A 27,624-nucleotide genomic window follows, 5' to 3' on the forward strand; every position below is an offset into this window, starting at 1 on the left:
CCACTCCTACCCCACCACTCCGACCCCACCACCCCCACTCCTACCCCACCACCCCCACTCCTACCACACCACCCCCACGCCTACCCCACCACCTCCACTCTTACCCCACCACCCCCACTCCTACCCCACCACTCCGACCCCACCACCCCCACTCCTACCCCACCACTCCGACCCCACCACCCCCACTCCTACCCCACCACTCCGACCCCACCACCCCCACTCCTACCCCACCACCCCCACTCCTACCACACCACCCCCACTCCTACCACACCACCCCCACGCCTACCCCACCACCCCCACTCCTACCCCACCACCCCCACTCCTACCACACCACCCCCACTCCTACCCCACCACCCCCACTCCTACCACACCACCCCCACGCCTACCCCACCACCTCCACTCTTACCCCACCACCCCCACTCCTACCCCACCACTCTGACCCCACCACCCCCACTCCTACCCCACCACTCCGACCCCACCACCCCCACTCCTACCCCACCACCCCCACTCCTACCACACCACCCCCACTCCTACCCCACCACCCCCACTCCTACCACACCACCCCCACGCCTACCCCACCACCTCCACTCTTACCCCACCACCCCCACTCCTACCCCACCACTCCGACCCCACCACCCCCACTCCTACCCCACCACTCCGACCCCACCACCCCCACTCCTACCCCACCACTCCTACCCCACCCGCCCCGGGGCCAGTGGACGGCAGCGTGGCCCGCGGGTTTGCGAGCCCCCCCTCCCGCGTCGTCGCCCGCCTTGAGCGGGGGGGGGGGGTCATCATCTCCCTGACAAGCGGGGCGAACTCTCTCTCCGGGTTCTCCCGGTCGTGTCTCTTCCCCCCACCCCCACCCTGCCTCTACGCAAAGGGCCGGCGATCGAATTCGCGGAATCGACCGACCGTTCCAATGTAGCGCGGCACCGCATAGCGGCACTGTCGTGGACAAACAAAAATACCCAAAACGTCTTGGGATTCAGTGACGCTCTCCCGGACAAATACACGAGCCTATAAGCGAGGGGTCGTGACTGCGGTGATTATCTGACTCCCTGCCTCCTCTCATCCTGACCCCCCCCCGCGCCCCCCGCCACCGCGCACGCAGACATCTTGACAAAGTCGGCGAAGGTGTCGTACGATGAGATCGCGAGGGCCACCCTGACGGGAGACATGGCCTCTCTCTCCCACATCAAAAGCATCAAGGTAAACCGAGCGGTCGCGGCACGTGCACCCTGCGCGTGTCACGTGCTCCACGTGTATGTCACGTGAGCCGGTGAGTCACGTGAGCTGTGGTGGCTAGGAGATGTTAACTACCTCGCCTGGTATACAGGAGGCTCGTGGGTTCGATCCAGACCCTGACGCCTGCTGCTGTATATTTGGAGTTTTCAAGTCTCTCTCTCTCTTCGCGGTCGCGTGGATTTCCCCCCGGTTTTCTCCTCCACGTTGTGAATCAACATCACGCGTTTTAGAGCATTCGGCTGCTGAAAATGTCCACGTGACGATGATCGGCCACTTCGTTGGGCTATCGCTCGTGGCCCAGGTCGCTTCTGAAAAAGAGCAACATAGCTCAGTCGGGCTTTACCTGGGGGGGGGGGGGGATAGTTTGAATAGTTTTTTTTCACGTGCTTGCTGGTGTGTCACGCTCGCCCCACCCGCGTGTGTGTGTCACGCGTGGGGGTGAGCTTGACAAAAGACAAAGTTCCCCCGTATAGCCTTAACAGACTGTAGGGGCAAGTGCTGTTAGCGAGCACCTATGAAGGCCGGAACGGTACACGAGGGGGTGGGTGGCCAGCACCACGCCCGACCGCCTTTGCCTCCCTAGTGGCAATGTTTACACACCGCACCAGGTACTCATTTGAGGCTGAGTCGACCTAGGGGAGGCCCGGGACCGGTTCAGATAATCGTCACTGATGTTTGCCATGAGCGGGAATCGAACCCGTGTCGCCGGGTTTATAGCACAGCGCGCTAACCGCTACACCACCACTCCCCACAAGGGTGAGCTTGACACACACACACGCGCGTGACCCACGCGACCCGGGTTCGATTCCCACTCGCGGCCAACGCCAGTGACGATGATCTGAACCGGTCCTGGGCCTCCCCTAGGTCGACTCAGCCTCAAAATGAGTACCTGGTGCGGTGTGTAAACATCGCCACCGGGGAGACGAAGGCGGCTGGGCGTGGTGCTGGCCACCCACCCCCCTCGTGTGCCGCCGTGCCGGCCGTCATAGGTGCTGCTCGCTAACAGCACTTGCCCCAGCAGGTTGTTAAGGCCACACGGGGGATCTGTGTCTTGTGCGCCCACAGGGCCTGCTCGCATCGCTGCAGAAGATAAACGAGGAGGAGGAGCTGGCGCTGAGAGAGAGGCAAGGCGAGGGGGCCCCTCTACAGCCCCCCGAGTTGTTCTACTTGCAGGTCGACATTCAAGTCTCCGTCTGCGTCGTCATTTCCCACCCCACCCATTGCCCCCAGGTGCAAACCTGTCAACCCCTTATCAGTGCGCCCTACCTTATTACAGACAAATTCAGACCTTATTGGTCACCCCGTGCCTCTTAGAAATCTCAACGTTCATCCTACACAAAGTCGCATCACAAGGGAGAAACACAAACAAATAGGCCCAAACACGTATTTATTTGGCCCGTATTGAAACGGCTGTATGCCGTATGGACCTGCAAACTCAATTTCTCCTGTACAAAAATACGGGCTAAACCGTACGGTTGTGACAGTATGGCAGCGTCACTGCCGATCTGTCTTCTCGGCATCAACGTCACGATGGTAGTGGTGGTGGCTACGCTGAACGCAGCCTGCCTGGAATCCGGCGCTGTGGGTAAGAGATCACCGCACAGACGTTGTGAACCTTCCTCCTGTCCTTGGGTGGAGCTTTTGAGGAGGTTCCGGCACCCCTCGCCTGGCAGGACAAAGCGGTTAGAGCAAGCGTGGACATCTGCAGTGGTATCGAGTGTTTCCCCCTCGCACAAGGCGTGGGATTCTCTCCGGATGCTCCGGTTTACCTCTCTCCCACCCCCCCCCCCCCCAAACTTGTATAATAAACACAACTCATTATGAGTTGGCTGAAAACATCGGAAAATAAAAAGCGAATGCAGGACCGCCCCCCTCCTTCTGATCGACACTCTGTGTGGCTCCCCTAGATAAATACGTTAATTACTATTATTGGTAATCATACATTATTAAGTCATGAGTCAAAGTGTAAAGAAGCTCCTTCACAGGTTCCATTTTCTAGACTATTTATTTTACAGTAACGTATTTACAAGGCAAGAGTACAACTAACGGCTATGACTATCTGCAGCCCTGGTGGTTTACCACGAGATTAATCTCGAACAGTCTTTCTTGATAGTTTCTACCATGTGGATCTTGGACAGTTTTTCTTGATGGTTTCCACCATGTGGATCTTGGACAGTCTTTCTTGATGGTTTCTACCATGTAGATTTCAGACAGTCCTTTATGGTTTCTAACGTGTAGATCTCGGACAGTCTTTCTTGATGGTTTCCACCATGTAGATCTCAAACAGTCCTTCTTGATGGTTTCTACAATGTTGATCTCGTACAGTCCTTCTTGATGGTTTCCACCGTGTAGATCTTGGACAGTCTTTCTTGATGGTTTCCACCATGTAGATCTCGGACAGTCTTTCTTGATGGTTTCCACCATCTAGATTTCAGACAGTCCTTCTTGATGGTTTCCACCGTGTAGATCTCGGACAGTTTTTCTTGATGGTTTCCACCTTGTAGATCTCGGACAGTCTTTCTTGATGGTCTCTACCATCTAGATTTCAGACAGTCTTTCTTGATGGTTTCTACCGTGTAGATCTCGGACAGTCTTTCTTGATGGTTTCTACCAAATAGATCTCGGACAGTTCTTCTGGATGGTTTCCACCATGTAGATCTCGGACAGTCTTTCTTGATGGTTTCTACCATTTAGATATCGGACAGTCCCTCTGGATGGTTTCCACCATGCAGATCTTGGACAGTTTTTCTTGATGGTTTCCACCATGCAGATCTCAGAACAGTCTTTTTTTATGGTTTCCACCATGTAGATCTCTAACTGTCCTTCTTGATGGTTTCTACCGTGTAGATCTCAGACAGTTTTTCTTGATGATTTCTACCATGTAGATCTCGAACAGTTGGCCCGATGGTTTCCATGATGTCGATCTCCAACAGTGGTTGTGCCGCGCGTGTCTCTGTATCCCCGCGGTTGTGCTGCCCGTGACCCTGGGGCCGTGTGACCTCAGCTCGTGGACGAGGGCCACCTGTCGGAGCGCCTGCGCTGCCTGCTCTTCCACTTCACCCGCGCCGAGGTGCTCGACCAGGCTCGGAAAGAGCAGGAAGTCGTGCTTGCGGCCCTGAGCGCGGTCGTCTCTAGCCAAGGCCTGACCCAGCTGACCCAGCTGCTCCTCTTCATCCTCAACTTCCTGAACGAGGGCCCCACCTCGTCGCCTGCCTATGGATTCAACCTCTGCGACATCGACAAGGTCTCACAGGGAGGGGGCGGAGGGTAACCATTGGGGGGAGGGCGAGGGGGTCATGGGTCAATTAGGGCGATCCGGGTGGCGAGATGTTAACTACCTCGCCTTGTTTACAGAAGCTCGTGGGTTCAATCCCGACCGCGACGCCAGTATATTGTGAGTTTGCATGTTTCCTTTTGGTCAAGTGAATTTTTCTCCGGAGCCTTCCGGGTTTTCCCTCCACATTCAGAAACATGCATTTAGAGTATTTGGCTGATGTACATTTCCACGTGGTAAGCCACTTCGTTTGGCTATCGTTTGTCGCCAGCTCGCTTTTGAATAAAATATAAAATTAAAACACGCTTTAATGAAATGTACCGTACGAGTAATGGCAGAACTCACGACTCCAGGAAGTGGCCCCGCAGCTTGTCATAACGTAAGGGAACGTCCCCCCCGGCCAACTCCGAGCTGCCCCTCCCCGTGCCCCCTTCCCCCATCGCCCCTCCCCTCCTTCCACATCCCCCGCCCCTCGGCATGGCTCCCCGAAGCTTGCCATAACGTAAGGGACCGTGGTGATTTACAGCCAACGTGAGTTGAGCATGGACAATTATACCCGTAAAAAAGATAGTTTAAAATATATATTTGAATTTTTTAATGATAGAATATAGTATTGTCATCAGTATGACATACCTATACCAAGTTTGCAGTCGATACGACATTGGCAAGACGGTTGAAATTGAGTTACAAGATTTGAGGATACGACAACAGACAGAGTGAGTTAAATAAAAGCGTGTAAAATGAGCTCTGCAGCTCAGTGGGCCTTACCTGCTGAACTAACAATTGTAAAATAGCAAGTAGCCTCCTGTATTCGTGCGGTGCGCTTCACATGTCAGAATACTTTTACAGAATATAAAATGTACACGACTGCCTTGCTCGTTGGCGGCACGTGAATTAAGGCCACTTAATCCCAAAGCGCCCTTAACTGTGGTCTAATGGCAGGGTTTCATTAGACCACAGAATCAGAATATGTATTTATACTGCAGGAGGAATCCGATGAGCTATAAAGCTTTTTTTCACAGAAGTCCAGTAGGGGTGGGTAAGAAAGCTTACGAGAAGATTTACCTCGGGAGATTTTTTTTTTCTTCGGCATTGGGATGTTCGCATCAACACCAGAAAAACGAGGAAAAAACCATGGAAGAGAGATGGAGAATCCCGGAGGAAAGTCATGCAGAGCCGGTGAGAGAGTTTGCAAACTCCACACAAAAAAGGTGCCCGAGTCAGGAATGGAACCTAGGGCATTCTCTGCCCTGAGGCGTGTGTGTTACCACTGCGCCACCCTGCATGCAGAGGCAGGGAGGGGGGGAGTGGTGAGGGAGGGACGGGGGCTGGCACCCAGCCGGCTCCTAACTTGCCGGTGCTGTCGCCCCAACAGATCAACTCCGTGAGGATGACGGATCCCGCTGAGGGCGGCACCCTCCTTGACCTGGTGGTCAGAGAATGCCAGAAATCCCACCCCGACATCCTCAACGTCATCACGGAGCTCGAACCTGTTGACAAAGCCACAGGAGGTGCCCGACGGGCCTACCTGCACGCCGCCACACCAGCCTAGGACTCGCCTACTGCTTTGCTAATCATCTAGATCTCTGGCCCACCATCTCCCTCTACCACCAATCCATTTGCCTCTCGGTCATGTACGTCTCTAGTTCACAAGCCCAATCGCTTGTTCATTCATCGCTGTGACGCTCGCTCATTCACACGTCCGCTGTCCCAGTGCAGTTGGCGAGACAGGCCACGCGAGAGGCTTCAGTGTCGACGGAGTTTCCGTTTCCCTTTTCGTATCGCCGTGAGAGCGTGGTCGTGCATGGAGCGGTGGGTGGGGGGCGGTGACGGAGGTTGTGACGACATCGTGACGACATTGGGACGACATTGTGACGACATCGTGACGACATTGTGACGACGTGATGACATCTTGACGACATTGTGATGACATTGTGACGACATTGTAATGACTTTGTGATGACATTGTGACGACGTTGTGATGATGTCGACTTCTCTCCACAGCCGACGAGAAGAATCGGAAATCGGCGATCCGGTCTTTCCGGGTGGAAATCACGAAACTGGAATGCGACCTTGACTCATTGCCGGACGCCGAGCCCCACGGAGCGTTCTCCAAAACGATGCTCATATCCTTCTCAACGGATTGGTTGGAGTGGTGTGACATTAGACATGGATATCCATTGTAATTTTCAATGGATATCCATTACCATATACACGCAGTCATTAATCCCGCGACCCCTTCGCACAAGAAGGGCTCACAGGTGACGTCATATAAATGCGTCGTGAACCCGCCACCACCCGACGCAGCCAATTAGTAACGGGTTGTCACGTAAACAACAATGTGCCAATTAGTTACTAGTACAGCACACCGGTTGTGTGTTGGAGAGTAAACCCACTACGACATTTGCAGAGTGCTGTGACGTTCCGCTGGTGATTACAACAACCATCCCCCATCAGGCGATTTGCCTGTTCAGTTGAGTTCATTTATTAAGTAGAACCATGTGAGCCATGCGGCTCTTGACGCAACAAAACAAAAACATGAACAAGAAACATCTTAAAGTGACTAAACGCAACAGAAAAAAAATTCCTGGAAAAAACAGCAAAAGTCTTCCAGAAAAAACACCGTATTTCCACGCTGGGGGCTGGTTCAGGGCAAACAGCGATTCCATTGGCCCAAGTCGATTCTTTATGCCCATGATGAGTTCACAGAACGAGTCTCGCACACACACACACACTCATTGTTCACGACGTTTGTTTACGAATGTTTACGAGCCCTCCGCTGGGCCGGTGCCTCGCGTGATTGTTTATCCGTCGACGTAGGTGTCCCCCCAAGCGCGCGTTGCCGCTCGTCGACAAACGCCACTCCTAGCCTAGGGGTCGCCGTGACCCCCGCGTGACCCCGCGTGACCCCCACGTGACCTCCGCGTGACCCCCGCGTGACCCCCGCGTGACCCCCCGCATGACCTCCGCGTGACCGACACGTGACCCCCGCGTGACCCCCGCGTGACCCCCGCGTGACCCCCACGTGACCCCCCTTGACCCCGTGGCACCCGCTGCTTCAGGAGTGGACGCGGAAGGTGGAGCTGCTGGAGAGGGGCGAGGGCGAGATCGGGGCCGAGTGGGAGAGGCTGAGGGTGAAGTTCAGCCTGAAGGGAGAGACGTCCAAGCCGCTCCTCTCCAGCCTCGCCACGTTCCGCGGGGACTTCAAGGTGCGTGGAGACTTCACTCGCCTCCCCCAATCCCTCCACGCCCTCCCCTGCATGAGCCAAGCGTTGGGCTATGGCCAGTTCTGCCAGCGCCGGCTGCACACAGAATTCCGCGGGGAAAAGCTGATGGCCGCTGACAGGCCGGCACTTGCGTTCAGCTTGTGCCACGCAGGAACAGCTGCCGCCAGGGGATCCCCTTGGCCGACCGCAGCAGCAGGGCATTGAAACGGTTAGTCTATGGGCAGTGTTGAGTCTATGAGCAGTGTTGAGTCTATGGGCAGTGTTAGTCTATGGGCAGTGTTAGTCTATGGGCAGTGTTGAGTCTATGGGTAGTGTTGAGTCTATGGGCAGTGTTGAGTCTATGGGCAGTGTTAGTCTATGGGCAGTGTTGAGTCTATGGGCAGTGTTGAGTCTATGGGCAGTGTTGAGTCTATGGGCAGTGTTAGTCTATGGGCAGTGTTGAGTCTATGGTCAGTGTTGAGTCTATGGGCAGTGTTAGTCTATGGGCAGTGTTGAGTCTATGGGCAGTGTTGAGTCTATGGGCAGTGTTGAGTCTATGGGCAGTGTTGAGTCTATGGGTAGTGTTAGTCTATGGGCAGTGTTGAGTCTATGGGTAGTGTTAGTCTATGGGCAGTGTTGAGTCTATGGGCAGTGTGAGTCTATGGGCAGTGTTGAGTCTATGGGTAGTGTTAGTCTATGGGCAGTGTTGAGTCTATGGGCAGTGTGAGTCTATGGGCAGTGTTGAGTCTATGGGCAGTGTGAGTCTATGGGCAGTGTTGAGTCTATGGGCCTCTCCCTCGCCCTCCCCTGCATGGGCCACGCGTTGGGGTTTGCGGCCGGCTGCACGCAGACTTCCGCGGGGCTGAAGCTCGCACGTCACATCAAAATACGCAACTTTAAATAAATATAGATAACACGTTCTACTTAATTAAATTGACTTTTTGATAAATGTGTTCTACTACAACATCAGAGTGCAGCGCCACATTAAATACGCACTACAATGACAATAGTTGAAAGCGATTTGAAGCATGTTTTATTTTTTTCTGGCGGGGGGGTGGGGGCAAAGCTTTGTGACGTCATATTTGAGGGGGGGGGGGTCTGACTTTTTGTGACGATGGGGGGGGAAGGGACAAAAATCGTCCAGACCGGACCGCAGCAGTGGAGCTCTGGAACCTGTTGTGGATGAGTTTCAAGTTCAAGTTTCAAGTTCATGTATTCGGTGCAGCCCTGTGAGCCATTCGGCTCTTGAATCGGGTGCAACCGCAACAAACAGAAAACAAAAACATGAACAAGAAAACATCTTAAAGTGACTATGCGCAAGCAGAAAATCCAAGAAAAGAAAACAGCAAAATATTGCAGAAAAAGCACCGTACGAGGCATCACGAGGCGGGGCCACACTCGCGTTCAGCTCCTCCGCGGTGACGCCGATTGTCTCCGGTGGCTTTTTGCGTCTTCCCCCCCGCCCCCCCCACCCGCCTCCCCGCTCCCCCGTTTATATTTCAGAAAGTCATGGACAAAAACAAGCGTCCGAGCTCGCGGAAGAAGAAACATGAATCGGCGTGTTGAGAGCCGCGGCGTTTCCCTACGTGGAGACCGCGCCGGGTGGGGGGGGGGGTCATGGTCGCGGTGGAGAGGTCAAGAGGTCGAGAGGTCGAGACACACTGGACGACTTGCGACTTGCGGCACCCGGAGGGATCGATTCGATCTTGGGTCCACGCGACTGGTCGGTGAGCGTCAATTTCAGATGTCCTCCACGAAGAGCATCCCGCAATAATCCTCCCCCCCACCACACCCCCGTGCATTGTTTCGGACAAACACACCGCATTAATTCAATACAGAGCAAAACGGTGGCGATGATGTTTTTTTTTTTCCACCGATATAAGTTTACATGTAGAGGACACGTGATCCGTAGGGATCTTGTTCTGGGGTCGCGTTATGTCCTCTGCATACGTTCATTGGTTCTCGGTCGTGGCTCTCAACCAATCAGAGATTGAGCCCTGCGTGGGGATATTTGGGTGACTTTGGTGGCTTCATATGCGGAGGGTTCAGATATGTGAAGGAGACGGGACAGCTTTTGTACTTCGTTATTTATGTTCTCCAGAACGACGCCAATGATTGTGTCGTATTGTGGACCGCGCGGGTGGAGGTTTGGACGGTCGGCACGAACTCTGGGAATGTCATTTCTCTGGGAATGCCGTTTCCCAGAGTGTGGAGAAAGTCACGTGGATCAACATTTATATCTGCTATGAAGAAGGGTCATCGCCCGAAACGTCGTCTGTATATTTTCTACTCTTTAAAAGCCACAGTATTATTGACGCGGAACGTGTTGAGTGTTTTGTTGTTGTTGTTGCTGTTGTCTGGGCTCGGGCAACACTGTCATCGTCACAACAGCAGCAGCATCGCCAGGTAACTTGTTTAAGTGTGTGGATTCGGGCCTTTTGAAGGTGGAAGACTCAACCGATGTCATCTCCAGCATCTCTGCGCGCGTGTCTGTGTGTGTGTGTCTGTGTGTGTGTGAGTGGGGAGCGGTGGTGCAGCGGTTAGCGCTATGCTGCGCTTCCCGCTCACGGCACAACACCGGTGACGATTATCTGAACCGGTCACGGGCCTCCCCTAGGTCGACTCGGCCTCAAATGAGTACCAGGTGGGGCGTGTGAAAACATCACCACTGAGAAGACAAAGGTGCCTGGGCGTGTAGCTACTACACGTGTAGCTACAACACGTGTAGCAGCTACACGTGTTGTAGGTACTACTTATGTAGCTACTACTTATGTAGCTACTACACGTGTTGTAGCAACTGCACGTGTAGCTACTACATGTGTAGTAGCTACTACCCCTGTACATATGTAGTAGCTACTACACGTGTAGCTACTGTACGTGTTGTAGCTACTACACGTGTAGCAGCTACTGTACGTGTTGTAGCTACCACACGTGTACTACATGTGTTGTAACTACTACACGTGTAGCTACTACACGTGTTTCGATTTCGGTAAGTAAAAAGAAACAACAGCAGCAGTGCACTGTGGTGGTCCCTTAAAGAGCCTCGGAGCCACACGTTGCCGAACCCTGCCCATGGTAAACTGGATTTCCATGGTGAACTGGACTCCCATGGTAAACTGGACTCCCATGGTAAAGTGGACTTCCATGGTAAACTGGACTTCCATGGTGAACTGGACTTCCATGGTAAACTGGACTACCATGGTGAACTGGGCTTCCATGGTGAACTGGAGTCCCATGGTAAAGTGGACTTCCATGGTGAACTTGACTTCCATGGTAAACTGGACTACCATGGTGAACTGGACTTCCATGGTGAACTGGACTCCCATGGTAGATTGGACTTCCATGGTGAACTGGACTTCCATGGTGAACTGGACTTCCATGGCCAAGAGTCAGCAACCAAAATAACAAGAAAAACTATTTTTTCCCTCCATAAATAAAAAAAAACCCTTAAACATTTCAAGAGCCGCGATGCAGTTCGCTGACAGAGCCCTTTACCCTGCACCGACCCGCCGTGCGGAATTGCGCGACATCCGTGCCCTTGGGATGCCCTGGCCACCCGCGGCCCCTCTGCTCGTGCGCTCACGTTCACACCGACTTGCACTTTTATCTTTACGAATGCACACAGCGGACATTGAATAACTTTTTTTTTTATTACTAAAAACAAAATTCAGGCTCGTAAAAAATACAAAGAGCAGAACGCGGTCGGGGCACGGCGTTCAGTCGATAGGTTGGGTCTGGCTGAGACGGGGGGGGGGGGCAGGTGATCGACACGCAAAGTGTTGGGAAGCGCTGCTGCTCCATATAAAGTTCAGAAATGTGTTTCGCGTTCAGCAGAGATTCTCCGGGGCGAGCAGACAACACCGCAGTGTCATTAGGCCACATTCTCCGTCCAGAGGATAAACATCACAGGGGGGCCACTGGTAGGGCCAGACCGAGGGGCGTGCAGGGCCTTGGGGAAAATCTCTCTCTCATCATCACCACGGTGGTTAGGAAATGTTAACTACCTCGCCTGGTATACAGGAGGTCGTGGGTTTGATCCCGATCCTGAAGCCTGCTCGTATATTTGGAGTTTGCGTGTTTCTCTCTCTCATCATCACCACGGTGGCTAGGAGATGTTAACTACCTCGCCTGGTATGCAGGAGGTCGTGGGTTCGATACCGATCCTGACGCCTGCTGCTGTATATTTTGGATTTTGCGTGTCTCTCTCCCCGTGGTCGCGTGGATTTTTCTCCGGGTCCTCCGGTTTTCCCTCCATTTAGAAACGTGCGTTTATAGTATTTGGTTGCTGTACATTTCCACACGATACACCATTTTGTTGAGCTATCGTTTGTGGCCAGGCCGCTTCTGAAAAAGAGCTGCTCAGCTCAGTGGGCTTTACCTGGTAAAATAAAAAAATATATATTTTAATAGTTTAAGTGCCCCCAATAGTCCCGTACACTCCGACAAGGAGACACTAAACGTGGCAGTCTTGAGCCAGGCCCAACTGGGATTACACTCGGCAATCGTCGCCTTCCCTGCCCCCCCTCACCCCCCCCCCCCCCATCTATGGGGAGGAATGTTGCCACGTTTTGTAGGCCAGGAGCCCAGTCACCTCGTGCCACTGGGGGGACAGGGGGGGGGGGCGGTTGAAATGTGTCGAAATGAAACGCGACGTGAAGCTCTTCTGAGAGACCTCGGGGCAACGGAATCGGGGCGGCTCTGTCTGACGCGAATCGCGATCGCGATGGGTGCTCCTGCCGATGGCTAAGGCCAAGGCCCCGCCATCGTCAATGTCAGCGCACGTGGCAATATTCGGTTTTTAGCGTCTGTTGAGAGGGTGTACGGGGCCCGACCGGGCGGCGACATCGTACAAGTCGTTGAAGGACTTTCTCCGCAAGCTCCGACGGTTCCCCTTGTCCATGATTTTCTGGAATAAAAAAGTAATATTTAAAAATATTTTTTACAAACACGCTTTTATGAAATGTACGAGTCATGGAAGAAGTGGCCCCGAAGCTTGCCACAACGTAAGGGACCGTGGCCAATTACAGCCAACGTCAGTTGACCGTGGACAATTAGACCCAAGACGAAACGTAACATATACATTTTTTTAAAAAATATATCTTTTTAAATTTGTATGATAGAATATAGTATTGTCATCAGTATGACATAAGTATACCAAGTTTGCAGTCGATAGCACATTGGGAAGTGGGTTAAAATTGAGTTACAATATTTGAGGATACAACAACGACAACAGACAGAGTGAGTTAAATGAAACCGTGTAAAAAGACACGGGCGGAGGAGTCACAAACGCCACCAATGCGATCGCCGCCATCATGATTTCACGCACCTCTCTGGTCTGGAGAAGGGTCAATGCACGAAACGTCACCCGTTATATATGATTAATTTTAAGACAGCGAAGACAAAGATCCCTGAAATAGCCTTAGACCAGGGGTGGGGAACGTCCGGCCCGCAAAATCATTTCCTCTGGCCCTGCCAAGGCAACCGCAGGCGGGACTCGAAATTCAATAAATCTAGAAGCAAACCTGGAAAAGCAGTTGCGAGTAGCAGCAACATCATCAATACCAGCTAACATCACACGCCTCGCCAAAGAGAAGCAGTTCCAGCCATCACATTAAGGGTGAGTTAATTAAATGTTTGACCAAATATAACAGGCACCTTAGACTGTGGGTGGCAAGTGCTGTTCGCGAGCACCTATGAAGGCCGGCACAGCACACAAGGGGGTGGGTGGCCAGCACCACGCCCGGCCGCCTTTGGCCCCCCAGTGGCAATGTTTTACACACCGCACCAGGTACTCATTTTGAGGCTGAGTCGACCTAGGGGAGACCTAGGACCGATTAAAATATTAATCACTGCTATGATGGTCGTGAGTGGGAATCGAACGTGGGTCGCCGGGTTCAAAGCCACCGCTCCCATAAGACAAATAAGCCCCGTATAGCTTTTAACAGACTGTTATGGCAAGTGCTTTTCGCGAGCACCTATGAAGGCCGGCACAGCACACAAGGGGGTGGGTGACCAGCACCATGCCCGGTCGCCTTTGTCTCCCCAGTGGTGACGTTTACCCACCGCACTCGTCACCGGCGTTGGCCAATAGCGGGAAATCGAACTCGGGGGACCCGGGCTGCACTGCCGCTCCCCATAATTGTAAGACCACACACACCCACACACGGTGTGAGTGATGAATGTGTTAGTTTGTTATTTGTGCTTTTGCGGCCGCTGCCAACGCGGCGAGGTCAGCGCCCTGACATGGAGGCCTCGTGCCCTCTGCTGGCGAATTTGTGATGTGCTGCACGCAACGAGACCGCGTTGTTCATGGAGGGGTCTTCTCGTCCGTAACGTCAGGCAGGCCGGCAGGCAGTTGCCTAACAGTGCCGATGAGACCCAGAGGAGGCGAAAACGGTTGCAGGGCGTTCCTCCTGCTCCTTAAACAATTGCCGCTGGAAAGCATTCGTCCAGAGGTCCCATTTGATCTCATGGGCCTAAAATGTGCATTTTAGTTTCCGATAGCAATGAAACATCCGGTATATTATCGTGCCACCGTTCCTACGGCGCAAGGCTATCGCAAACGTTTCGCAGCTAGAGCCTGCAGCAGCTTCACCAGGAGGGGGAGGGGGGGAGGGGGCGACGTAGCTGTGCGTCATCCCAATCGAGTATTTTCCAGGGGACTCAGTCTTGTCCAATTTCCTCAATGACGCCGGTGGCGTGCAAATGTCACGGTTCCCCTTTACGAACGACGTTACAGCATCGTGCGCGTGAAAGTGCGAAGCGGGCGGAGACTACTTTGTTTGCGCCAAACAACTTCTGTGGCCTGCCGAGTTCCAACCGCGAGCCTCTGCGAGCGGTTCGAACGCGGTGCCGCTGATCGGCGCCACCGCCCCGGTGCACCGCCGATTAGCACGGGTTGGCTACGTGCGGTGCGAGAGAAGATCAACATACAGACGTACTGCCCATAGACTCAATACTGCCCATAGACTCAACACTACCCATAGACTCACACTGCCCATAGACTCACACTGCTCATAGACTAACACTGCCCATAGACTAACACTGCCCATAGACTAACACTGCCCATAGACTAACACTGCCACTAGACTAACACTGCCCATAAACTAACACTGCCCATAGACTAACACTGCCCATAGACTAAACACTGCTCATAGACTAACACTGCCCATAGACTAACACTGCCCATAGACTAACACTGCCCATAGACTAACACTGCCCATAAACTCAACACTGCCCATAGACTAACACTGCCCATAGGCTAACACTGCACATAGACTAACACTGCCCATAGACTCAACACTGCCCATAGACTAACACTGCCCATAGACTAACACTGCCCATAGACTAACACTGCCCATAGACTAACACTGCCCATAGACTAACACTGCCCATGGACTCAGCACTGCCCATAGACTCAACACTACCAATAGACTCAGCACTGCCCATAGACTAACACTGCCCATAGACTAACACTGCCCATAGACTAACACTGCCCAAAGACTCAACACTGCCCATAGACTAACACTGCCCATAGACTAACACTGCCCATAGACTAACACTGCCCATAGGCTAACACTGCCCATAGACTAACACTGCCCATAGACTCACCACTGCCCATAGACTAACACTGCCCATAGACTAACACTGCCCATAGACTAACACTGCCCACAGACTAACACTACCCATAGACTCAACACTGCCCATAGACTAACACTGCCCATAGACTAACACTGCCCATAGACTAACACTGCCCACAGACTAACACTACCCATAGACTCAACACTGCCCATAGACTCAACACTGCCCATAGACTCAACACTGCTCATAGACTCAACACTGCCCATAGACTCAACACTACCCATAGACTCAACACTGCCCATAGACTAACACTGCCCACAGACTAACACTACCCATAGACTCACACTACCCATAGACTCAACACTGCCCATAGACTCAACACTGCCCATAGACTCAACACTGCCCATAGACTCAACACTGCCCATAGACTCAACACTGCTCATAGACTCAACACTGCCCATAGACTCAACACTGCCCATAGACTCAACACTGCCCATAGACTCAACACTGCCCATAGACTCAACACTACCCATAGACTAACACTACCCATAGACTCAACACTGCCCATAGACTAACACTGCCCATAGACTCAACACTGCCCATAGACTAACACTGCCCATAGACTCAACACTGACCATAGACTAACACTGCCCATAGACTCAACACTGCCCATAGACTACCCGTTTCAATGCCCTGCTGCTGTGGTCCGGCCAAGGGGACCCCCTGGCAGCAGCTGTTCCTGCGTGGCACAAGCTGAACGCAAGTGCCGGCCTGCGAGCGGCCATCAGCTTTTCCCCGCGGAATCCTGTGCGCAGCCGGCGCTGGCAGAACTGGCCATAGCCCAACGCTTGGCTCATGCAGGGGAGGGCGTGGAGGGATTGGTTGGAGGCGAGTGAAGTCTCCACGCACCTTGAAGTCCCCGCGGAACGTGGCGAGGCTGGAGAGGAGCGGCTTGGGCATCTTTTCCTTCAGGCTGAACTTCACCCTCAGCCTCTCCCACTCGGCCCCGATCTCGCCCTCGCCCTTCTCCAGCAGCTCCACCTTCTGCGTCCACTCCTGAAGCAGCGGGTGCCACGGGGTTAAGGGTCACACGGGGGTCAACGAGCGGCAACGCGCGTGTGGGACACCTCTGTCGACGGTTAAACGGTCACGTGTGGCACCGGCCCAGCAGAGGGCTCGTAAACATTCGTAAACAAACGTCGTGAACAGTGTGGTGTGTGTGTGTGTGAGACCCATTCTGTGAACACATCGTGGGCATAAGAATCGACTTGGATCAATCAATCGCTGCTTGCACTGAAAGTGCTGAGGCTCCAACGGCTCCATGCCGCGCACCTCCGAAGAGCACGGTTGGCTACGTACGGTGCGAAAGAAGTTCAACATACATACACTGGAACTTCCAAGGATATCTAATGTCACACCACCCGAACCAATCAGTTGAGAAGGATATTTGCATCGTTTTGGAGAACGATCCGTGGGGCTCGGTGTCCGGTAATGAGTTGAGGTCGCCTTCCAGTTTCGTGATGTGCGCCCGGAGAGACCGGATCACCGATGTCAGATTCTCGTCGTCGACTGTGAAAAAGAAAACGGCATCGTCGCAACGTCGTCAAAACTTCCGTTACCGCCTCCCCCCCCCCCCCCCCCGCGAGACGGACGAACACCGAGACCCCTGCCACCCCCCGCTCGACGCCGGGTGGCACGACCACGCTCTCACGGTGAAACGAAAAGCGAAACGTAAACAAACGTCACTTCACCGAAGCCTCGTCGACACTGAAGCTTCTCGCGAGCGAGCTAGCATCACAGCGATGGATCAACGGGCGAGTGGGCTCGTGAACCAGAGACGTACATGACCGAGAGGCAAATGGATTGGTGGTAGAGGGAGATGGTGGGCCAGAGATCTAGGTGATTAGCAAAGCAGTAGACGAGTCCTAGGCTGGTGTGGCGGCGTGCAGGTAGGCTCGTCGGGCACCTCTTGTGGCTTTGTCAACAGGCTCGAGCTCCGTGATGACGTTGAGGATGTCGGGGTGGGATTTCTGGCATTCTCTGACCACCAGGTCCAGGAGGGTGCCGCTCTCAGCGGGATCTGTCATCCTCACGGAGTTGATCTGTTGGGGCGACAGCGCTGGCAAGTTAGCACCTGCTCCCATTCACAATCTCAATCGTACACACTGTACGGCAATGTGCATATACGTAGCGACGTGTAACAAAAATTGCGGCTCAGGATGCTTAGAGATATAAAAATATATATTTTGGGACAGAAGGCAAACGTGGCATAGGTCACGGAGACCGGGGAGTGGGATTATGACACTGAATGCAGTTTAACACGTAGGCTGTCGAAACCAATATTATCCATAAGAGGTTTTTTTATGGGTTAGATCGCATAAATATAAATGTGTCGTTAAACCCGCCACCACCCGACACAACCAATTAGTAATGTTTCTCACGTAAACAAAACACTCGTAACGAATTCGCAGGTTTTGTTTACGTGACAAACCTTACTAATTGGCTGTGTTGGGTGTTGGCTGGTTAACAACATTTATATTCATGCGATCTAACCCAAAACACCTCTATTATGGACATGGAACGCGTTCATGGGCATTGTTTAAAAGCTCCGTGGCCTGCTATCAAGTAAACCTTGTTGTTGTTGACCCTGTGGCATCGTTCAAATTGAAAACGACACCGTGCGGTCGTCTTTGCGGTCCAGATCACGAGCATGTAATAATAATAATACAGGTAGGAACAATATGTTCCACACTGCCCACCAGGGATTATTTGTCTGTCTGTCGTGCATAAATATATCTATAATATAAACAGCTCTTTGATTGGTGGAGACCTACTGCCGGGTTAGGAGAGGGGAGGTGCCTAAGGGAGGAGAGTCAGGGGAGGGGCCTAAGGAAGGGGGTGGTCAGGGGAGGGGCCTAAGGGAGGGGGGTCAGCGAAGGGCCTGAGGGAGGGGGGGGGGGGGGTCAGGGGAGGGGCCTAAGGGAGGGGGGGGGGGGGTAAGGGGAGGGTCCTAAGCAAGGGGGAGGGGCCGATAGTTAAGGGGGCTGGCTACCTGGCTGGCTGCCTGGCTACCCCAAGTCAAGTTATCTTTTATACAGGTAGGAACAACAGGTTCCACACTGCCCACCAGGGATTATTTGTCTGTCTGTCGTGCATATTTGTCTGTCGTGCACGAATGCGCTGTCCAACCAAGTTCCTACCTGCCCACTCCGAAGGAACGTGTTTTAAATTCATTATGAGCCCTTAAACAATCGTTCTTAGGGCACTATGCATGGAAAGGCGGAAAATAGTTTAACATCAACCGAGGGAAGAAGAGAAGTGAGAAAGACGTTTTGAAAATAACGAAAGAGAGAAAATCTAGATTTGAAGTTTTCGTGACTGCAGGGATCCATACTCTTTGGTTCTTTCGGTAAAGTCGAGATTTTGAACGTGACTTTACCGAAATAACCAAAGAGTAAAGAGAGAAAGCCATTTTAAACAGATTCGTTTCCTTAGTCGATATTTGAAGATGTGGAAGTGTCGCGGAAGTTTCTTGAGGTGCCGCAATGGCAAAGGCGTCGTCACCCCAAAGTGGCAAGCCTGGAGACCCGTGGTGACAGTGAGCATCGCACAATCCGACGATCTTAATGATCATGATGGAATAATACGACTGAAGGAGGTCACGAATGTCGGTCCATTTAAGGCCTTGAATATACGTATGAGTTTACAACGTTGGTTACCGTTGACGAAATGATACTAATATATAAACACCCAGCTCTGACATTCTGTGACTCTGTGATTAACGCAGCACGGATTGGTTGAAGTGCGTCACGTGACCGCGAACAAGCAGCCAACCAGAGGTGCGCCCCTCCCAAACATGTACGCCCCCGGATTGGTTGAAGTGCATCACGTGACCGCGAGTAAGAGACAGGTGAGTGAGAGTGAGGCAGAGCCGTGCTCTGTCCACTGCTGCCCTGAGGGACCCCCGTGCTCTCCACTGCTGCCCTGAGGGAGAGCCGCGCTATCTCCACTGCTGCCGTGAGGGAGCCAGACGCACTCTCTCCACTGCTGCCCTGAGGGAGAGCCGTGCTCTGTCCACTGCTGCCCTGAGGCAGAGCCGTGCTCAGTCTGCTGCTGCCCTGAGGGAGAGCCGCACTCTCTCCACTGCTGCCGTGAGGGAGCCAGACGCACTCTCTCCACTGCTGCCCTGAGGGAGAGCCGTGCTCTGTCCACTGCTGCCCTGAGGGAGAGCCGTGCTATCTCCACTGCTGCCCTGAGGCAGAGCCGTGCTCAGTCTGCTGCTGCCCTGAGGGAGAGCCGCACTCTCTCCACTGCTGCCCTGAGGCAGAGCCATGCTCTGTCCACTGCTGCCCTGGGGCAGAGCCACGCTCTCTCCGCTGCTGCCCTGAGGGAGAGCCGTGCTCCGTCCACTGCTGCCCTGAGGGAGTGCCGACAATACAGCCTCCTTCCCATAGGTGTGCAAAAACATCCTCAAAGTTAGTTTTTTGTGTGTGTGGAGAGACAGACATGGCAAGGAGGAATATTGTATGCTTCGTTAGATTGTATATGAACGAGCCTCATTGAATTTGTGCGAAGGAGAGAACCAATCTTTGAATCAGTTGAAGAGGACCGTCAACAGCAGCAGCAGTATCGTAATCAATCCACTGCTGGATGAAGGCCTCCGTAAGCCATCCTATGGCATAACCCTAATTGGCTGCCACTCTGTTCTGTTATTGGTCCCGGCCGGTGTTAAAGGGGCAGATCGTGAAACCAACTTGAATCACGGGACCGCCAACAGCACCCGCAACCTGACGTCAAACGGGACTCGAATTCCACGACGGTTTAGAGGTTCTGTGATATCCACTTTCTGCGGTCCGTTTTCCAACAAACATTTAAGAACCGAGTTTAATCGCTGCAGTTGGGCAGTCGAAACATGAATTTGAACTCAGGGTCTCGGCGGTGCCGGCTCAGCATCTCTGTTATTTAAAATGAATATGTTATGTTTCATATATACCAAGTGTTGTGCATTCATTGCAAAGTGTTCTGAGACTCCGCCAACCCTTGACCCCCCACCCCCCGCGTGGGACCTTGTCGATGTCGCAGAGGTTGATTCCGTAGGCGGGCGCCGAGGTGGGGCCCTCGTTCAGGAAGTTGAGGATGAAGAGGAGCAGCTGGGCCAGCTGGGCCAGGCCTTGGCTGGAGACGACCGCGCTCAGGGCCGCGAGCATGACCTCCTGCTCCTTCCGAGCCTGGTCGAGCACCTCGGCGCGGGTGAAGTGGAAGCGCAGGCAGCGCAGGCGCTCCGACAGGTGGCCCTCGTCCACGAGCTGAGGTCACACGGCCACAGAGATACACGCAGCACAACCACGGGGTCACAGAGGCACGCGGCACAACCACGGGGTCACACAGACACGCGCGGCACAACTACAGAGACACGAGCAGCACATACACAGGGACGCACACGCACGCCGCCACGAGGTCACACATACATGTAGCTCAGCACCCAGGCCTCTCAGGACCATGGGCCCCGGTGCCGTTGCACCGCCTGCGCACTCTCTGGCTACGCCACCGACTCGCCGCTTCTAAACTGGGCTCTGCGAAGAATCGCCGTGTCGCTGCGTCGATGTTTACTTCGGGTGTTGGTGGCTGGGCCTCTAGGCTTGCCCAGATGCCCGTCGATTGGTTGAGTGGCCACCCTCAGTCGTTTCCAATGGTGAGCGATAACGTCTGGCGCTGGGTGGCTTGGAGGTCAGAGACACTGAATCAGCACCAATGAAAAACTGGGTTAAAATCCAGGTTTCAATCGCCTGTCATTAAACCAGGTTCTCAAGTGTCGTGAGTTGATGGTCTCAGCCCGGTCACCAACGACTTCACAATACCCTGATCATGTGAAATTTACTTCTGCACTCAATTCTTTTGCAAATTCCAGCTCTGGACAATGATATATCTTAAGTCGACCGCCTTGCAATGAACATTCACTCTCGTACGGCGGCGGCGCTTTGGAAAGCGCTGCCCTCTGCTATCTGGACCAGAGGGTCACTTAAAGAAGGGGTCTCAGAGGTAGCTCTGTGATATCCGCTTCCCGCGAGCTGTGTTCCCTGTGACGCCACACAGGGTCACGCCGCTCTGCGCGTGTGTCATGAAAGGATACTTCCGTCTCGTGATAACGCGAAGCTGCTGGCGCAACCGAGATAAACTTGGGGGAAATTACCGAAAAACTATAAACATGCTGGTCTGTTGTTTTTGTTTAGTTTTTTTATCTGTGCAGGGAATGCGGGGTAAGGGGTGGGCGAGGGTTACCTGCAAATAGAAGAACTCCATCTTCTGCAGCGGAGCTCCGTTGCCCTGCTTATCTTGCAGCGCCTTCTTCTGCTTCTCTGTTACGCTCTGCAACTTCTCTATCAGGCCCTGCGAGAGCACAAAGCGACGCGCGCCATCATCACTCGGGCCACGCAGGCCATTACCCAGGCCACAACGCCGACACGGAAGGCCACACCAACAGATGAGGTCACACCAACAGATGAGGTCACACTAACACAACGACCACACCAGCTACACCAGTTCAGTCAGGATCGATATGTATGTTGAACTTATTTTCCACCGTACGTAGCCAACCGTGCTAATCGTAGCTGCGGCGGATGGACAACAAACTAAACACAGAAAGCAGTTCGAAAGAAATTAGTTTTCAATGTAGATTTAAAAGTGCATAGCTCTAGTGGCTTCCTAATATTCGAAGGAAGAGCGTTCCAGACGGCCAGAGATCACGACAACAAGCAGGTCAAACCGGCTCATATGATGCACCAGCAGACCACACCAACTCACCACCACCGCTCGGTTTACCTGAAAGTTTTTAATCCCGGAGAGGAAGGCCATGTCACCCGTCAGGATTGCTTTTATTAAATCGTTGTCCGACACCTTCACCGATTTTCTCAAGATTTCTGTGTGTATGGTGGTTCCAGAGCAGGGTGGGGGGGGGGATAGGGGGGTCAGGTAAGAAGACTCACTGAATCTCAACACTCGTTGTCAGTTTGAGTCTGGCAAAAACAAATTGCACTTTCTCCTACATTCTGTTAAAGCTTCATGAGGGAATCTTTGTCCTTGTATGGGAGATCATTCCATTGGGTTGAATCTTCAGATATTTGGGGATGTTTGGCCGATTACGTTCATGTTTGGTTTCACGGTGGACGAGACCGGAGCACCCAATAAAACACACATCAACTCAAACCATTTCCTGGGTAAGCTAATCTGGCATGGTGACTTACTGTAAGCTATTGTTCATGCAGCCTTACACAAGAGAGAGGGTTGTGGGGTTATGGGTCTGTGGGTGGCCGGGAGGTGGCACAGTCGTAACACTTGTGCCTCGCAGTAAAAATCGCCTGGGTTCGATTCCTATCTCAGGCAACTCTCTGTATGGAGTTTGTATTCTCTCCCCCTGTACTGCAATGGCTTTCCTCAGGGTTTTCCAGTTTCCTCCCATAGCTAAAAACCCCCCCATAAAACCAGATCCCCAGTCAGTTGAGGCGGGACCTCTTTCAGTCATTTTATTCCATCATGATCATTAAGATCCTCGGATTGTGCGTTGCTCACTGTCACCACGGGTCTCCAGGCTTCACACTTGGGGGTGACGACGCCTTTGCCATTGCGGCACCTAAAGGGACTTCCGCGACACTTACACATCTTCAAATCTCGACTAAGGAAACGAATCTTCTTAAAATGGCTTTTTCTCTTTACTCTTTGGTTCTTTTGGTAAAGTCACTTTCAAAATCTCGACTTTACCGAAATAACTAAAGAGTATGATCCCTGCAGTCACGAAATCTTCAAATCTAGATTTTCTCTCTTTAGTTATTTTCAAAACGTCTTTCTCACTTCTCTTCTTGCCTCGGTTGATGCTAAACTATTTCTGCCTTTCCATGCATAGCGATAGACTCCTCCTGAAATTTTAGCCAGCCCAGGACGATGTCGCTCGGCTGGCCTGCGAACGCCTGGGAATTCCCCATGAAGAGCTCGAGTCTTTAGCCAGGTAAAGGGACGTCTGGACCGCCCTACTCAACACGCTGCTGTCGCGACCCTCATCAGGACGAGCGTATTGATAAACGAACGAACGAAGAGATCCCCCAATGTTGAAAAATCAAACGACTACATTTGGATGACACACAGAGCAGGCGACTTCACCCCTTCCTGTTAAAACTTTGCAGGACCCTCCTGAAAACGAATCCCGATTCTCAGTGTGGCTTTTCCTGGGCAAGGCAAGCGGAAACAAATAATAATAACAGCGGCTTCTCTCACCGAGATTTTGTAATAATTGTGTGCTGAAGACGGATCCCTCACTGGGGCTTCCGGACGGAGATGGCAGTGGCGAAGATCCACTTGAGGATGGCTGGAATATGGGCACTCCCAGCGATGTCTTGGCTGCAACAACAGCAGCAGATTCCACGACACCATGAACCCGCGAGAAATTGCCCCGTGGCAATGTGAGCACGATTTGCGCGCAGAAAACCGTGACCGCGAGATCCCATGAACAGGTGACACAATGGCCTCGTCACAACGTTAACTGGTGACCTCCTGGCCCCTTGACTTCTAATCAACGGCTCTGACCTGCAAATGTCCGCAGGAGTCGGTCCTTGAGGTCGGAGTTTTCGAATTGTTTCTCGTTCGCGCTGCTCCATAGGCTCTCCTTCGTTATGTCACTAGGTACGATCTACATCAACACACACACAGCGATATATTAACACACACACCGATACATAAAACACACACACACACACCGATGCATCAACACACCATCAACGCACACCAATAAATCACTACACACACCAATATATCAACACACACAAATACATCAACACACACACACTGATGTATTAACACACAAACTCCAACACGTAAAAACGCGAACACACAAATACACATGACTGAACACCAAAGCATAACTGAATAACTGCACGAATGACGGACTAACTGCATGAATCGCCGAATAACTGAGTAATCGGATAACTGAACGGACGAGTGAATGAGCCCACACGTCGCGGGACTCACCGTCTTGCACCTCACTCGCTCCGTCGCCCCCTTCTTGTTGTACGGCTTCTTTTCCTTGAGCCATGGGGGCCTCGCGAGCGTCGGTGCCATCCCAGATATGAGGGCCGGCGGTGGCGGCGGTGGCGGCGGTGGTGGCGAGGGGTGCTGCCCGCTAGCGGAGGGCGTGTCAGGCTGCTGCACGATGACCGCGGGAACCTCGTCCTGACTGGAGGGCCCTGGCCGCTCGGAGGCCGCGATTGGGGGGCCAGGGAGACCCGTGTCCCGGGGTTCAGGGGCTGGGAAGGCCGCGATTGGGAGGCCGGGGAGACTCGTGTCCCGGGGTTCAGGGGCTGGGAAGGCCGCGATTGGGGGGCTGGGGAGACCCGTGTCCCGGGGCTCAGGGGCTGGGTGCTCATTGTGGGCCCCACCAGGTGTTTGACGAGGGCGACCTTGATTCTGGGAGGCGGAGGGGGGGGGGAGAAGTCACCAATGTCGCAATCGTTAAAACGTTCTTACGAGGAATGGAATGTTTGACAAGGCGAATACAACATGAATGAAATGTAATTTTTCACGCTTGTCAAAACTACGCGGACAAACATTGCGCTGACGATTCAAGTTTTCTGCAGCCTGAGAGGGGGGGGGGGGCGAAGAGAGCGAAACGTCTTGCCGCTCTTCTGATATGCAGTTGTGCAAGGGGCGTCGGTACCATCTCTGATCACGAGATGAGTTTCTGTCTGCTCAGCGCTCTGTTGGGATGACCACTGTGCATAACACAAACCTGTCAACCCCTTATCAGTGCCCCCTACCTTATTACAGACAAATTCAGACCTTATAGGTGACCCTGTGCCTCTTATAAAGCTCAACGTTCATCCTACAAAGTCCAATAACAAGGGAGAAAAACACACAAATAGACATTTTTTTTTGCCTGTCTGGCTGTATATGGAACTGAAAATTCAATTTCCCTGTACAAGAATACGGGTAAACCGAATGGTTTGACAGGTATGGCATAACAATACACACTCCTCACTAACAATGTGTGGCTTAAAAAAAAAAGACAGTATATAATGTGTTGAGTTTGGTTGTTATTATTTGAGGTTGTGCATCACTGCAGCAGCAGCAGCAGCGTCAATAACCAAACGATTTGCTTACAGACGCACCTTGGAATAAAACATTGTTTGACTCATTTAGACACATCCTCATATCAGGAAGCCATTGACGACGTCCATTGCTTCTACAACAACAACAAAAACCCGCGGGACCGGCTGGGCAAGGGCGGGTTTGGCGGGAGAGTTTTATTATTTTCACTTCCCTGTTGTTGCATTTTTAACAAATGTTTTATTATCACGCGGCAATGACGGCCGGGCGGTGATGTTCTTTACCAGATATGTAAACAATATTTAACAAATGCATAGCTGGAAACTCCTTATCAGTGCCCTACCTTATTACAGACCAACTCAGACCTTATTGGTCAGCCCGTGCCCCTTATACATATCAACGTTCATCCTACACAAAGTCCCATCACAAGGGAGAAACACAAACAAATAGATAAAAACTAAATTTTGCCCCGTATTGAAACGGCTGTACGCCGTATGGACTTGAAAACTCAATTTCCACCGTACAAGAATACGGAGTAAACCGCATGGGTTGTGAAGGGTGAGATAATATAAAAATAAACCCAGTCTCTTTACGACTGTCTGTGACCTCCGGGTGATTTTATGGCGAAGTTCAGGTAGGTTTCAAGATACAAACATAAGCATTGCTTAATCAAGTTCCCGTGCTGATGTGAATTCACCTTGGCGGTGAATTCACCTCAGAGTAAATGTACCTCATCTTCTTGGTTCTTTCGGTAAAGTCACGTAGAAGGGAAGTAATAAAATAATAAAAATAAAACATAATAAAACAATTCTCACGACGTTTCGGCCACAACGCAAGCAGCCGTCCTCAGGCGAAGAATGAGAACATTATCAAGCTAGGAGCTTATATAGGTGTAGCGAGGAGGAGCGCCTTAACAAAAGAATGTGCATATGAAGAGGAATTTAGCATACCAATGGACAATGCGTAGGGGGTGGGCGGAGGGGTTTCAAAGTCCCATTATGCCCATGCATTATGCAGGATCAACAGCACCACGGGGGGGCGCAAGGAACAGCGTTAATAAAGGACAGGAATGTTAGTGATATGTAGCTGCATTTACCAAACAACCACGTAGAAAACCGAAGTGAAAACTACATAAAAAAAAAAAACTAAAATATAAACTGATACTTACTATACTCTACAATAAGCTGAGTTACTAACAACAAATAATAAAATTACAATTCTACGTCGTAAGAAGTATATAATATACTTCCATCTAAACTTTATTCTCTTAGCATATACAGTACTATATACTGCCATAGATAAACCCAACATTAAATTATATACTGTATTGCTGTAAACCACCCTATACTTTATACATTTTAATATAACACTATGTATTATTCAACTCACCCTAATGTGTATCGAAATGGTTTATTACGTCCTTCCAATGATTGCTAAGCCTGAATCCATCTTCTCGGTTAAAATTGTCTCTGTGTTTGTATATGTGGATCGCCTCATGAACGAATCTCTCATGATAGCCAGATGGCTTGCAGAGAACCTCCGTCTTGGAGAAGTCAATGTCATGTGAGCCCACTGAGTTGTAACAGTGGTCTGCCACGGCTGAGGTGTTTGTCCTACCGTGTTTTAGATCAGCTTTATGTTCACGAATGCGGTCTGAGACGTGTCGTTTGGTTTCCCCAATGTAACTGCTACCACAGAGGCAACTTAGTTTGTAGACGCCAGGGTACTGTATGTCTGGAATCACATCTTTTACAGATGGTACCAGATCACGGATTTTATGTACTGTGTTGAATCGGACCTGGATCTTGTGTTTAATCAGGATTTTGGAGATCTTTTTTGTGACCCCAGCAATGTAGGGTAAGGTGATGGTCTTGAAAGGCTCCTCAACAGAAAAATACAAACTTTACCTCAGAGACATTTTTCTTTTACCCCGAAGTAAATTCACCACCGAGGAATTTTTACCTCCGAGTCAGTTCACCACAGGGAATTCACCTCGGAGAAAATTGACTTCAGATAAATTTTATCTCAGATAAACTTTACCCTCAGAGTCAATTCACCTCAGTAAAATTTACCTCGGAGTAACTTCGCCTCAAAGCAACTTTACCTCAGATACATTTTACCTCAGAGTCAATTCACCTCAGTAAAATCACGTCCGGAGTAAGTTTACTTCAGATAAACTTTACTTCGGAGAAACTTTACCTCAGAGTAATTTCACCTCAGTAAAAT

At 51.8% G+C, this 27,624-nt stretch overlaps 2 long non-coding RNA genes across 2 annotated transcripts; both read right to left on the reverse strand.

Moving 5' to 3' along the window:
- Window positions 1–20,566: 20,566 nt before the first annotated feature.
- Window positions 20,567–22,195, reverse strand: LOC144950783 (uncharacterized). Its single transcript, XR_013640403.1, has 3 exons — window positions 22,129–22,195; window positions 21,589–21,696; window positions 20,567–20,615 (listed from the first exon to the last, which is right to left on the reverse strand). It is a non-coding gene; the product is annotated as an uncharacterized LOC144950783 (long non-coding RNA).
- Window positions 22,196–23,665: 1,470 nt separating this feature from the next.
- Window positions 23,666–24,373, reverse strand: LOC144950784 (uncharacterized). The gene is made up of 3 exons (XR_013640404.1): window positions 24,325–24,373; window positions 23,884–23,986; window positions 23,666–23,697 (listed from the first exon to the last, which is right to left on the reverse strand). It is a non-coding gene; the product is annotated as an uncharacterized LOC144950784 (long non-coding RNA).
- Window positions 24,374–27,624: the final 3,251 nt, after the last annotated feature.

This window comes from Lampetra fluviatilis, chromosome 59, assembly GCF_964198595.1.
Source record: "Lampetra fluviatilis chromosome 59, kcLamFluv1.1, whole genome shotgun sequence".
Classification (NCBI taxonomy): Eukaryota; Metazoa; Chordata; class Hyperoartia; order Petromyzontiformes; family Petromyzontidae; genus Lampetra; species Lampetra fluviatilis.